Genomic DNA, 14,456 nt, shown 5'->3' with positions numbered 1-14,456 from the left:
ATAGGCAGGAAGATTTCTTCAACCACAAGCCACAGGTCATGACAAGATCATGACCAGTCTGTAAAACATGGAAGACCCCATCTCAAAAACAAGCAAGCAAACAAACTACAAATATCAATTTCCAAATCCCTGTTTCAGAAAGAAAAATGTAAAAATCTGTTTCAGCTTCTCCATTTGCATTTCTTCATTTTTGGGGTGGTAACATTTGTATCACGGAAAATGAACCAATTTAAAGTGTATAATTCAGTGACACAGTATAGCCAGTGTCATGCAGCTACTACCTCTTGCAAGTTTAAAACATTTCAACACTCTGAAAAAAAACCCTTCATACCCATTAAGTAGTTACTCCCAATGTCCCTTCCTTTTAATTATTTTTAACTAAAAAAAATTAAATTATATTACATACTAGGCAAAACATCTTTCTACTTTCTGTTTATATAAATTTAGGAATAAAATATCACACACATTTTTATTTTATTTTATTTTAAAGAGAGCAAGACCCAGTAAAACAGAATAAAGCCAATCAAAACACAAAGTGAAAGTGGTACCGAAATTCAAAACAGGACAATAGGAAATCAACAGTGGTTATCATTTTGTATCTTGCTGTTTGTACAGCAGTTGTCCATACCATCAGATATAGCAGAATCAAATAAAACAAAACAGAATAAAAAACAATCAAAGCATAATATTGAATAAAGTAAAACGGGGCTGGGAATTCAGCTCAGCAGCACAAGCACCTGCCTAATAAGCGCAAGGTCATGAATTTGATCTCCAGTCCCAAAAAGTAAATAAAATAAAAAATCAGAACAATACTGCACATTGTTATCATCAAAACCGTTGCTCAGGTTACCAGACACAGGAATAAAACAAAACAGTAAAATGGAATGAAGCATTGGATTTCAAAAACAAAACAGGAGGAAATCCCCCACAGCTGACACAGTGCACACTGCCATCCTCCAGGTAGGAGCCCAGACCACCAGCCCCAGGCCTGCAGAGTCGACCAGGCAATACAGGCATGGAGGTACTCCCCTCCCCTGAGTTATGTCGCCTCCCCCTGAGTCTTCCAAATCAGTCTTGGGTGTGTGGGGTGCTCTACTATTTTTCAGCCCGTGTACCAGCCGGCTCACTGGAGGACAGTTTTTGTTCCAGCTGGGGCTCTGCTCTATCAACATGGCAATGCTTACTTGATGGGAGGCCTGGTTTCTCTTCTGGCTGGAGCTCTTTCCCAACAGCATGGCGGTGCTTACTTCATGGGAAGTCCGTCACACATGCATATTTTTTATTTATGTATTTGTTTTATTTACAAAATTGAGTCCTGCAACATGAGTCCTCAATTTACAAAATTGAGTCTTAGTTAATGGTATATGTTGAATATCTTTACAGGTTAAAATATTTAGAGTCACTCAGTCTTTTTAGTCATAACTCATTGCATTGATATTCTGACATTTTTAAAACTGGCATTTTATTGATAGATATTGAAGTTATCAAGTGTTCTCTATCATAAACAATACTGAAATAAATATTTTTGTAGTTTTTGAGTACTTGCTCCACTATTTCTGTAGGAAATTTCTGAAGAGGATTTAGTAGACCAGAGATTTACGGACTTACGGTCAACTTGTCCCTGAGAAGCTTGAATCAGTTTATATCTTCACATGAGAATTCCTATTCTCCGTACTCCCACTCTCTCCCAATCATATAATTTGCTGCCTGCATGATGGATACAAAATTCACATGAGCTCTTGATCGCCCTCTCGCCTCCCCTCTGTTCTTCCTTCAGTTGTCTCTTCCTCGCAGTAAAGTAGAAACTCCATTCTTCTAGTTCCTGAGACCAAAAGCCTTAAGTCATCCCTAACTTCATTCTCTCTCACCTCCAGATCAACCCATCAGCAGATCTGTCAGCTCAGTTCCCAAAATAGATCTAGAGTGATCCAACCTCTCTTCACCCCCTTGCATAGTGATGGTCACCCTTATCTAACCCTTGGCCCCTTTGCCCCCAAAAATGGACATCTGAAATGAATAGACACTTCTCAGATGAAGAAGTAGAAACAGCAAACGAATATATGAAAAAATGCTCAAAATCACTCGTTATTCAAGATATGCAAATTTAAACAACACTGAGATTCCATCTCACTCCATAAAGAACGACTATCATCAAGAAATCAACCAATAACAAATGCTAGCAGAGCTGTTGGGGAAAGAGCTGTGTAATGTGTGGCGATTCCTCAAAAAACTAAAACTAAGCCGGGTGTAGTGGCGCATGCCTGTAATCCCAGCACTTGGGAGGCTGAGGCTGGAAGATTGCTGCGAGGTTAGGCTACAGAGTGAGCTCAACACCGGCCTGAACCACATAGTGAAATTCTGTCTCAAAAAGACAAAAACCAAATAAACAAAAACCCCTAAAATTAAGGGTTTCACTTGACCCAAATAATCTCCTTCTACGTATCTTCACAAAAGCATTAAAGACAACAGTAACACATGCATACCCCTGTTTATAGCAGCACAATTCATAATAGTGAATTCTTGGAAGCAGCCTATATTCAACAGATGAATGGATAAACAAAATCTCAGCTGTGTGTGCTTTTGCATGTCTCAGCGCTTGGATTCTCCAGCTGATGCAGGAGAATTGCTGAGAGTTTGAGGCTGGCATGGGCTACATAGTGAGTTTGAGACCAGCCTGAATTACACAGTGAGGCTCTGTTTAAAAATAAAAAAAAAAATCACTAAAATTACAGAAGTCTCCAGGCAGCTACAAAGCATGAATGACTATGTAATGACTATGTAAAAAAGGAAGAAAGATAGGAAAACAGGAAAGGAAAGAAGGAAGCAAGTACCTCTTAGAGTGTTGGGCCCTTCTCTTCTTGTTTCTTTTTCTGTTTATTCTCTCCTTCTGGATGATACATATATGATATATATGTATATATATACATATATGTATGTATGTATATCAGTCTATTCTTTATGATTCAATGTTTTTCTCATTATTTTACTTTTTAAATCTTCTTTCTCCTCTGAATCCTTTCCTCTGAAATCTTCTAGTAGATCTTTTAAATTGCCTAACATGGTTTTCATATTCTCTAGTCTGATAGTATGTTGCCTGCACCTCCATTGAGATTTTTAATCTGACTGTCATATTTTTCATCTGTGGAAACATTTTCTCATTCTCAGAGCTTCCTCCTTTCCACACAGGAAATAAATTCTGTGACTGTCCTGAGTGTGGTAAGAGCTTCAGCCGGAATACAGATCTTCACTATCCTGAGCAAATCTGCAGCAGAGAGGCAGTAGAGGAACCAGTTAAGTGTGAGGAACGTGGCCACAGCTTCCCCATCAGAGTTCCAGTCTCCACATTTATCAGGGAGTCCACACTAGGAAGCAACTCGACCAGGTGCTAAGTGTAGTGATGGGTCTTAGTCAGAACCCAGGTCTCAAGGTCACTGGAGAGTCCACATGAGGGGAGCTGTTTGAAATGGAATTCTTGAAACACAAATCTTCATGCTTATCAGAAAGTCCGTACAAGAAAGAAGCCAGTTGCTGTGAGAAGAGTGGTAAGAACTTCCATCAGAGCTCTGATCTTCACAATCTTTAGGCAGTAAAACTGAAAAAATCTAGCAAGTGATGTATGTGGTAAGCGCTTCAGCAAGAGCACAGATCTTTGAGTTTATTGATGAATTCACAAAAAATAAGAACACATTAAATGACATTTAAGGTAAGGGCTTCACTTACAGCAAAACCCTTCATGTTCACAAGAGTCCACACAGGGTGAAGAGCCTGAGAAGTAAGCTAGAGTCTTCACATCTGCCCACTTCCACACAGGAGAAAACCCCTCCTCATACAGAGTGTGGCAAGAACTCCTCCTGGGCCACACAGCTGCCCTTCCAGACTGAGCTCCCTGAGAAGGCAGCTGTGTGTGTTTTGCGCATCTGTGTCTTCAGCTCCTAACTCAGCATCTGGCACAGCATAGCCACTTGGTGGATATTTGTTGAGTGAGAATCTGTATGTGAAAACATCCCTATTCATGTGATGTGTATGGTAAGGCCTTCGAAGTCCACATCTTTAACTTTTTTTTTCAGTAATACATCTGCTGTGTGGTAAGATTTTAGTCAGATCACAGTTTTCATCATGAGTTCATTCCTGCAGGAGAGAAACCTTGTTAGCATGATGAATAGAGAAAAATAGTCAAATTATTAAATCAGTGTGGTAAATTGAAAATACTTATCTGTAACATAAGGCAATCCACAATCCCTAACACCGGGTCAATTGTAAAAATGTTCTTGTCTCCTAAATTAAAACTGTATCTAATTACCATCTATGTAAAAAAATTCTGTGAATACCCTAAATGAAATTACATGTCATACTGAAAGTGACTACCACAAACAAGGTTGACTCAATGAGAATCTGCTAGCAGTAGCTATTTTGCTTTATATTTCATTTCAGAAAGACGTGAAGACTCAACAAATGAATTATCTATGACCAGTAACTAACAAGGTTTTCTTATTTTATTTTAAAGAGATTAAGACAAAACAGGATATAACAAAGCAGATCAGAGTAGAACAATATAAGCAACACAGAATTTCACTAGAAGACAACCCGTAATTAACAGTAACTACCACAATGCCTCTTTCTTTGAAATAGTTGAGTATAACTTCATATACAGTAGTATCAAACATAACAAAATAGTATAAAAACATTCAAGAGAATGAGAGTATTATAGGGCATTAAGAACCAAATAACAGAAAACAAACAATGGCTACTATATTATCTCATTTTCCATAGAAAATTTGTTTATACTTTCACAGGTAATACAATCCAATAAGGTACAACATGATAGAGCCAATGGAAACAGAGGAGCAAAAGCACGGTAGGACTTCAGAGTAAGATGATACTATATCAGTACTGGCTATTATAATGACCTGTTTCCCTCAAATTAGCTGTTCGTACCATCACAATAAAATCAAACAAGGACAAACCCATTACAACTAACTAATGCAATCATTATAAGGTTTCAAAACAATGTAATGGGGAATCATGATTACCATAAACTCTTATGTACTCTTTCCTATTTCTTATACTAGGGAGACTATACGGTATTTATACATGTGAGTTTGATTTATTTCACTTATGAGTATGGTCTCAAGTTGAGCCCTTTATTAGTAAATATCACAACGTGATCATTCTTTATAGCTGAGTCGTACTCCATTGTATAAAAATACCACAACTTTTTTATCCATTCCTCAGTTGATGGGCACTTAGGTTGTTTCTAAGATCTGGCCATTACAAATTGTGCTGTTATAAACATGGGTGCACATATATCACTGTGGTATGATATTTTCAGTTCTGGGAATATGCCCAGAAGTGGAATAGCTGGCTCGAATGGGACCTCCAATCCCAGCTTTTTGAGGAATCTCCAGACTGACCTCCACAGTGGTTGCACCAGTCTATACTCCCACCAACAGTGCAGGAGAGTTCCTTTTTCCCCACAACCTCTCCAGCATTTGTTGTTGGTAGTTTTCTTGATCCTGGCCATTCTTTCTGGAGTGAGATGGAATCTCAGTGTTGTTTTAATTTGCATTTCTCTAATGACTAATTATGATGAACATTTTTTCATGTATTTATTTGCCATTTGTATTTCTTCATCTGCGAACTGTGTATTCATCTCAGATGCCCATTTTTGGATTGGGTCTTTGAATTTCGAGGGTCTGAGTTTTTTAAATTCTTTATATATTTTAGACAGAAGATCTTTGTCTGAGGGACAGTTCACTATTTTTTCCCAGTTTGTGGGTTTTCTTTTCACTATGCTGGAAATTTCTTTTAACATGCAGAAACTTTTTAATAAGACTTGATCCCAGTTACTGATTCTGGGAAGTAGTTCCCATGATTCCTGTTCATGAATTATCTATCTACCTCAATGTCTTCAAAATGTTTACCTACTTGGTCTTCCAACAGATTTAGTGTTTTGGTTTTAAAATTCAGATCTTTGATCCATTTAAATTTTATTTTAGTATATGGTGATAGGCATGGGTCTATAGTTTTAATTTTCAGCATATGGAGAGCCAGTTTTTCCAGCACCATTTATTAAAGAGACTGTAGTTTTTCCAGTGAACATGTTTGGCCCCTTTATCAAAGATAAGTTGGTTGAATGTGTTGGTAGTTGTGGTTGTATCTTCTAGTTTATTCCATTGACCTTCATATTTGTTTTTATTCCAGTACCATGTTGACTTTATTACAGTAGCTTTGTAGTATAATTTTAAGTCAGGGATTGTGATGCCTCCTGCCTTGCCTTTGCTGCCTAGAATTGCGTTTGCTATTCTAGGTCTCCTCTGGTTCCAGATGAATTTTAGGAGTGATTTCTCTAGGTCTATGAGGTATGTTGATGGTATTTTCATTGGGATTGCATTGAATCTATATAACAGTTTTGGGAGAATGGCCATTTTCACAATATTTATTCTTCCTATCCATGAACAAGGGATGTCTTTCCATTTTCTGAGATTATCTTCAACTTCTTTTTCAGGGTATTATAATTTTCCCTGTATAGATCTTTTACTTCTTTTGTGAGATTAATTCCTAAGTATTTCATATTTTTGGATGCTAGTGTGAAGGCTGTGGTTTCTCTTATTTCTCTCTCAGTAATTTTGTTGTTAGTATATAGAAATGCTATTGATTTTTGAGCATTGATTTTGTATCCATCTACATTGCTGAATTTATTTATTATATCTAGGAGTCTTTCAATGGAGTTTTGGGGATCTTCTATGTAGAGTAACATGTCACCTGCAAATAATGATAATTTAACTTCCTCTTTTCCTATTTTTACCCCTTTTATTTCTCTCTCTTGTCTAATTGCTCTGGCTAGTATTTCCAGTGCTATATTGAATAAGAGTGGTGATAAGGGACATCCTTGTCTTGTGCCTGATTTTAAAGTAAAGGCCTTCAGTTTTTGGCCATTTAATATAATGCTGGCTGTTGGTTTGTCATAGATGGTCTTTATCATATTGAGGAAAAGACCATCTATTCCAATTTTCTGTAAGGTTCTTATCATGAATGAGGTTGGACCTTATCAAAAGCTTTTTCTGCATCTATAGAAATGATCATGTGATTCTTACTTTTGGCTTTATTGATATGGTAGATTGCATTTATTGATTTAAGTATGTTGAACCATCCTTGCATGCCTGGGATGAATCCCACTTGGTCATGGTGTATAATCTTCTAGATGATTTATTACATCCTGTTTGCCAATATTTTATTGAGGACTTTTGCATCTGTGTTCCTTAGGGAGATTGGCCTGTAGTTCTCTTTTTTATTTGGCTCTTTCTCAGGTTTTGGTACTAGAGTTATATTTGCTTCCAGAAATGACTTAGGAAGAATTGTTTCCCTTTCAATTTCATTGAAGAGTTTGAGGAGTGCCGGCACTAAGTCTTCTTTGTATTTCTTGTAAAATTCCACAGTGAATCCGTCTGGGCCTAGGCTCTTCTTTGTAGGTAAGGACTTAATTACGTTTTCAATTTCATTAATAGAAATTGGATTATTCAGCAGTTTTATACCTTCTTGACCCAGCTTTGGTACTTCATATGTTTCTAGGAATCTGTCCATTTTTTCTGTGTTATCGAACCTATAGGAGTAGAGGTTTTTGAAATAGGTGTTGATGATCTTCTGTATTTCCACAGAGTCTGTAGTGATTTCACCTTTTTCGTTCCTTATTGCATGAATTTGAGCTTTTTCTTTTCTTTTTTAATTAGATTGGCTAGGGGCTTATCAATTTTATTTATTCTTGAACCAACTCTTTGATTCATTGATTCTTTGGATTGTTTTCTTGGTCTCTATTGCATTAATTTCTGCTCTGATTTTTATAATTTCCTCTCTTCTTTTGGCTTTGGACTTGACTTGCTCTTTTTCTAGATGTTTGAGGTACAGCATCAGGTTGTTTATTTGTATTCATTCTGTTTTCCTGACGTGGGAACTGACTGCTTTCATTGCATCCCACAAATTCCGGTAAGTTGTATTTTTATTTTTATTTGCTTGTAGGTATTGTTTAATTTCTTCTTTAATTTCCCCTGTGACCCACTGATTGCTCAAGAGTGCATTATTCAATTTCCATGTGTTTGTGGGGTTTTTCCAGTTTCTTCTGTCATTAACTTCTAATTTCATGGCACTATGATCTAATAACATGCATGGGATAATTTCAACTCTTTTGCATTTATTTAAATATGTTCTGTGGGTTAGTATGTGGTCTATTTTAGAGAATGTCCCAGTCTAACAAGGTTTTCATTGCGGGAAAGGTAACCCTTTGCTTAGCAAAGGACAAAAGTTCCCTTTCAGGATAAAAGCCTCCTGACCCTGATTTGTTGTCTGTTATCATGTCACTGGGTCACTGGGTGCTGCTTCTCACAAAAGATTGTAGGAGTCACTAGATAAGGCCCCTTCAGGATAAATGTGCAAAGAAGAGCTAGCTAAAGAAAGAGGCTGAAGTAGGGTCTAAGGAAGGAGGCTAGAGGAGAGAAAGCAAGTCTGAAGGGAAATGAATGGGTGGAAGAAAAGGGAGGACAAAGAATGCCAGGGAGAGGAGTAGAAATAAGGGGGGCGGGGCACAGAGGTTTCTTCAAAGTCTTCAGCAAGTGTACTGACTCCCAGCACAGGGCTGTCCCAGGAGAGCTGTGCTAATTAGAGTGTGGTCTGTAGTGGATAGAGATGGGCCCCATAGACTTCAGGGCCATCTGCGACCAGAACTAAAGGAGCTGCTGTGAGGCCCGTGATGGAGGCTGCATGTCCCTGCATTCCTCGGGGTGGCCAAATCCAGTGAGGACATTTTCCCTTAGTGATGGGCTTATTTCACATAACCAAATATTCTCATTTCACCCATGATGTAGCACGTTAGAAGTTCCTTCTTTTTTGGGCTGAATAAAATTCCATTTTATGGATATACCATGTTTTACTTGTCCATTCATCTGTCAGTGGACCTGAGGATTACATCCACATTACTGTAATTCTATGCACTCAGATATACAAATATCTCTTCAAGACCCCACTTTCAATTCTTTTGAGTATATACCTAGAAAGCGAATTGCTGGACCCTGTGGTTTTCCCCTTTTCAGTATTTTGAGGAATCACTGTACCATTTCCCACAGTGGCTGTTCCTCTTTACATTCCCAACAATGCATAAGAATTTCAGTTTTTCTTCATCCTGGTAATACTTGTTATTGTCTCTCTCTCACTCTGTCTCTCTCTCCCTCTTTCTCTCTCCTTCCTTCCTTCCCTCTTTTATTTTCTTCATGCTGGAGATATGACCTAGAGCTTTGAAAAATGCCAAACACATGCTCTGCCATCGAGCAGTATCCCATCCCCTCTAGCCTTTGTTAAAATACTGTCTTCCTTTGGGTTTGATCGCATTCCAAGCTCCTGGATTTCCTCCAACCCTGACATCTACTCACTTTCTGTCTCCTTTCTTTTAGTCCATCATGGGCCATAAATGGTGTTTCTTGGTCATTGATGCTGTCTCTTTTCACTCTCTGTACTTCCTGGAGATTGTATGTCTGTAGATGCCTCTCCTGTTGGCATCCACAGCTCAGATCTCTCTCCTGTGGTTCTGGAAGACAACTCAAAAGCCAACTGATGTCCTGCGGTGCACTTGATTCTTACAAGGTCAAACCAGAACCTGCTAACTTCACGTATCTTTACTCCTCAAACAAGCCTGCTCTTTTAAGACCTTCCTGCTTCACCCTGTTTGCTAAACCAGAAACTCGCCTTCATCCTGTACCTCAGGGGTAAGTGCAGTGAGTCTGTAAGTCCTGCCCATTCTGCCTCCATCCCTGTGCTCTGGCCCAGCTGAGGCCGCCCTGTGACTTCTCTTTCTTGATTTAGTGCAGTAGCTTCTAAACTCCTTGCATCCTTCTGCAGTATATTCGCATAGTGGAGTCTGAGTGGTATTTCTAAGACATGGTTCTCACAGTGTCTTCCCTTTTCTTAAAAGCTTTCACAGAATAAATACTATGCTTTTTAAGGTGACTTACAGAGTCCTTCCAGAAAAGACTACTGCTCAGATCTCTAGATTCATCTCTTACCTAAAACTCCACTCATACTGGATGTTTTTTTGGTGGCATTTCCTGGCAAAGTCTAAATCTGCACTATCTACAAATTGGCCTGCTGGTCACATTTCATTATAGAACACTTGAAATATGGTTATTCTCTATATTATGTGCTGCAAAAGCAAGCTGTATAACATTTTTTTGAAGACTAGTATATGTGTGTATCTTGAGCTAAACCATTTCATGTTTTATTTTACCTTTTAATGTGGCCAGCAGAAAATTTAAGACTACATACACACTTGACTTCTATTTCTGTTGGAAAATACTGCTCTAGATGTTGGAGGTATCCTAGGCTTGGCCATCTTCCTTCTCCAGCCTTGCCATCACAGTGAACAGTACTGTCAGCCATGAAAGGGACCACATTAGGGGCACAGAAAGGTAGGTAATAGTATTTTCAAACAATAAGTGTGTCCACGGGGCAGGAATCTAAATGAGAGAATTACTGGTGTGGCTAACAATCAAGTGAAGACTAAGCAACATTGATTGAACAGTTCAGATTTCAAACTGGGTGAAGACTAAGCCTGACATATTAGACTGATTTCAGGAACTCAACTTTATCCATTATAGTTTTGAGTTTTTCCTTTGAAAGTTATGGAAAGGAGTTCAACGTCTGTCTCCATGTCTCTTGATAGGCACTGTACTGGAGATTGAACCTAGGACCACTGAGACACAGGCTCCATTTCCTGGACCCCCACTTTATAATTTTGAGACAAAATCTCACTAAGTTTCCTAGGCAACTTCAAACTTGAAATTCTTCTGTTAGCCTTTTATCTTTCTCTAAAGACCTTTTGGTAATGATAAAGATTTCTGCAAATTCCTGAATTTTGCAGGTGTTAAAATTCTAATCATTCTATGATGGCTTGAGAATACTGCCCTGTTTAAGGATTAATCTAACAAATACACTACCATTAATCAAAAAAAATCATTGGACATAGCCATGTATGACAGCATATGTGTATAATCTATGCTGTTTGGGAGGCTGAGGGAAGAGATTCCTAGTTTGAGCCCAGCAAGTTCCTGCCTCAAAAAAGGCTGGAGACATAGTCCATCACTCTGACAGCTTGAATTCCCAGTACTGGGGGAAAAAATGTGGGATGTAATGACAATTACATTAATTCAAGACATACTGGGCAGGTTTAGCTCAGCAGCATAAGTGCCTGCCTGGCAAGCCCAAGATCATAAGTTTGATCCCACTACCAAAAGAGAGACAGAGAGAGACACTGAAATTTGGCACCTCAAATAAATAGCGACAAAATCTGTCCCTCAAGTTACATAAGAAAACTGAAGCAGAAAAAGTTGAAAGATTTGACTTCAGATCTTTGAACAAAACAAGTACGATTTTAGGGAAGGTACATATGTAAATCAAGATTCAATATGTACATTTAAAACTCAGAAAATATCAAAATTACTAACCATTCTACTAGCACTCCTTTCAAAATGTTGACCATCTTTTCCCAGGCAGAAGGTGCAGATGTCTTCAGGAATACTCTGACCACGCATGCAGAGTGCCTTCGCGTGGTCGATGAAGCCTCACACTGGATTTTTAAGCTGTTAATCTGTTGCACGTTCTTGCCACCAGGTGCTCTCCAGTGTTACTTCTTTTCCTTGGATATGCTACTATGACAGTGCCGTCTCTGTGGCTCAGCTAAGTTCCATTCTTACAGAGTGTATCTGAGAAGTCTCTTTCTCTTTCTTCAACCACCAGGTCATTACGGGCATCTTCCGTGGCACCCTATGCTTCCCCTGAAATAACTGCTCTCTTTAATCAGTGAGAACATCCCTGCCCTGTGAACTTGTAAGAGACCGTAGTGAGACAGTGATGGATGGGGGTGTCTAATGCACTGAGTAGAGGGAGCTCTAAACTCTTCTTGACCCCTGCCTGTGCTTCCAAACTTCCTTCCGAGGTCCCTTAGATCCCAACATGGTTAGGTGAGGAGCTCAGTATTGGTGTTTTATTTTCTGTTCCTAATTATTTTTATTTTTAATTGACACAAAATAACTATTTATGATACAGTGTGATAATTTGATATGTGTATAGAATGTGCACTGTTTACATCAGGGTAATTAGCATTTTCATTTCCTTAAGTATTTATCACTTCTTTCTGATGGGTAGTTTCAAATGCCTTTCTTATAGTTCTTTATTAAAAAATATAATAAGTTGTTGTAAACTGCAGCACCTTTAACTCAGTGACCACGTAGACCAACCTGGTCCTCTTACCACCTCTTTTCGAGACTGCCTCCCTCCTTCACCAGTCTCCCCCACCCCATTTCCCGCCTGGGTCTCCTCCATCTTGCTCTGCCCTCCTCCTCCCACCACCTGCCTTCTTCTTCTCCCTCTGCCTTCAGCTTGCCACCTCTTATGATTGTCCTCCATGTTTCCCACGTCCCTCCTTTTATCCCTGCCCCTCCTCCCCGCCTTACGTACTCCCCACGTCCCATGGACCCTGGACCCAGACACATGCTAGGACATGTGCCCCCACCATCTCTTACCAGGCCTGGTGATTCCCACACTTCATCGTGGGTCCTCAGTTCCCTGTGAGTGGGGCACCTGGTCGATCCCAGAGCTGCCAGGGGTGTGATAACCAGCATCCTGGTGACCTAGTGAACCTGGATGATGATCCGTGGCCATACAACCTGGAAGGGCACCTTCTTCTTTCTTGCTATTGGGATCATGTCTTGGTCTTTTTGCTGCCTGAATTTAGTGCATCCTTACATTTTCATTTCTTACTTCATTTCTTACTTCAATGTGGACTTACTGATTTTATTTAATGAACTCCATGGGGGAGAAAAGCTTAGGGAAAATCACAGATGGACTGTGAATTTTGATTATCCTTATTGATCTTAATGCTTAAATTACAGATATGCTGATACACACAGGAGTACCGCAGGACACACAGTAACTCCATAACCTTGCAGAGAGAGAAGCCTGGAAGTACATGGCAGCTTTCACCAGGGGACGCTGTGAATGCAGTTCTTTACTTACTTTTATCTCAACCTGCTTGGTTGGTCAGCCAGTCTTAAAGGGCACCATCCTTTATAATTGCCCCTCTCACCAGCTGGGCCTCTGGCCAAACCATGGAAGATGCAGGACCAGTAAGGGCTAAGCTAGAGGAGAATTCAGAATCCAACCCTGAGAGAAACCGTGGGTTGAGTTTCCTAAGTAACCTCGTTTCACATGTACCACCTCATCTGTATCCTCAAAATAATCTTGAATAATTATCTTTTCTTACCTCAAGAGCTTTCCCACTTTGAGAATCTATTTTCTGGAGAAATGGGAGGGCTACCAATACTTCCATGAAAACTGTGGCCCTTTCAAATAACCCCTGCCCTGGAATTTACAAGGTAGAGGTGTCTAGGAAGGGATTGTGGTCTCCTACACAAAAATAGGCATCTTGAGGTTCTTGGGGTGAAGGACCATGAGAGGATGAGAAAGTAAGAGACAAAAGCTGTGGTTAGCTGGAGCCCTTACTCTCTGAGTGGGAGGAAAGGAACTGCCCCCTCACTCTAAGGGCATTTATTTATACATTTAGCAACACAGTGTCACGTGGTACCCTTTCTTAGCAACCCATTGCTTGGATTGTTTTGGGGCTTAGTGTTTTTTCTGGGCTGAAGCAGCTTCTTCACGTGGCTTGTGCTGGGTACTGTTTGTTCTTGGGACAGCCATGCCTCAGCCCTGCACATGTGATCAATTTCAGTGGTTCCCTACATTTGATTTGCACACTGTATTTTAAAACTAGATGTTTTTAACTTTAGAACAGTTTTTATTTACAGGAAAATTACAAAGATTGTAGAAAGTTCCTATGGCCCCCCTAGCTTGCCCTGTTACTAAAATCTTACATTAGTTATGATTGCTCTGTATTTGTTGTAATTAGTGATGCAATCTTGATTAACTGAACCTTATGTTAGCTAAAATCTATACTTGATTGCTCTAGTTTTGATGCAGTGCCCTTGTATTCCAGAATCCCATCGAAAATACTGTACTCCGTTTAGTTGTCTCCTTAGGCTCCTCTTGACTGTGATAGTTTCTAAGACTTACCTTGATTTTTAAAAGATAGCTACTATTAAGTTATACTTTGGACAAAGTAAAATGCACTCATTTTAATGTACAGTCTACACACCTATGTAGCCATCCCCACAATCCAGAGGCAGAATATTTCCCTCACTCCCCAGATTCCTTTGTAATGCTTTATAGTTAGTACCTCCACTGAGTCCAGATCTACAAGCAAAACCAATTGATATTTTGGCCCTATAGACTAAGACTGTATGTTCAAGAATTTCAGTTAATGGATTTTACCCTTTGATTTCTTTCAGTGTACTGTTTTTGTGATTCTTTTGTGCTGTCATGTATTTCCAACTGTGTCGAGTAGTATTTAGTTATATTAATGT

The 14,456-nt window shown here is 39.3% G+C and overlaps 2 long non-coding RNA genes across 2 annotated transcripts in view; one reads left to right on the top strand and one right to left on the bottom strand.

The window, feature by feature from the left end:
* The window catches only part of LOC134473033 (uncharacterized), a 35,664-nt gene that overhangs the window by 15,808 nt on the left and 5,400 nt on the right, over positions 1 to 14,456 (top strand). The window lies entirely within an intron of this gene.
* Positions 463 to 12,311, bottom strand: LOC134473032 (uncharacterized). The gene is made up of 2 exons (XR_010043117.1): positions 2,832 to 12,311; positions 463 to 1,707 (listed from the first exon to the last, which is right to left on the bottom strand). It is a non-coding gene; the product is annotated as an uncharacterized LOC134473032 (long non-coding RNA).

The sequence above is a fragment of the Cavia porcellus genome, unplaced genomic scaffold, assembly GCF_034190915.1.
Source record: "Cavia porcellus strain 051 isolate PalLab524CR breed Dunkin Hartley unplaced genomic scaffold, mCavPor4.1 scaffold_25, whole genome shotgun sequence".
In the NCBI taxonomy this organism is placed as follows: Eukaryota; Metazoa; Chordata; class Mammalia; order Rodentia; family Caviidae; genus Cavia; species Cavia porcellus.
This window is presented reverse-complemented; position numbering and strand designations above follow the sequence as displayed.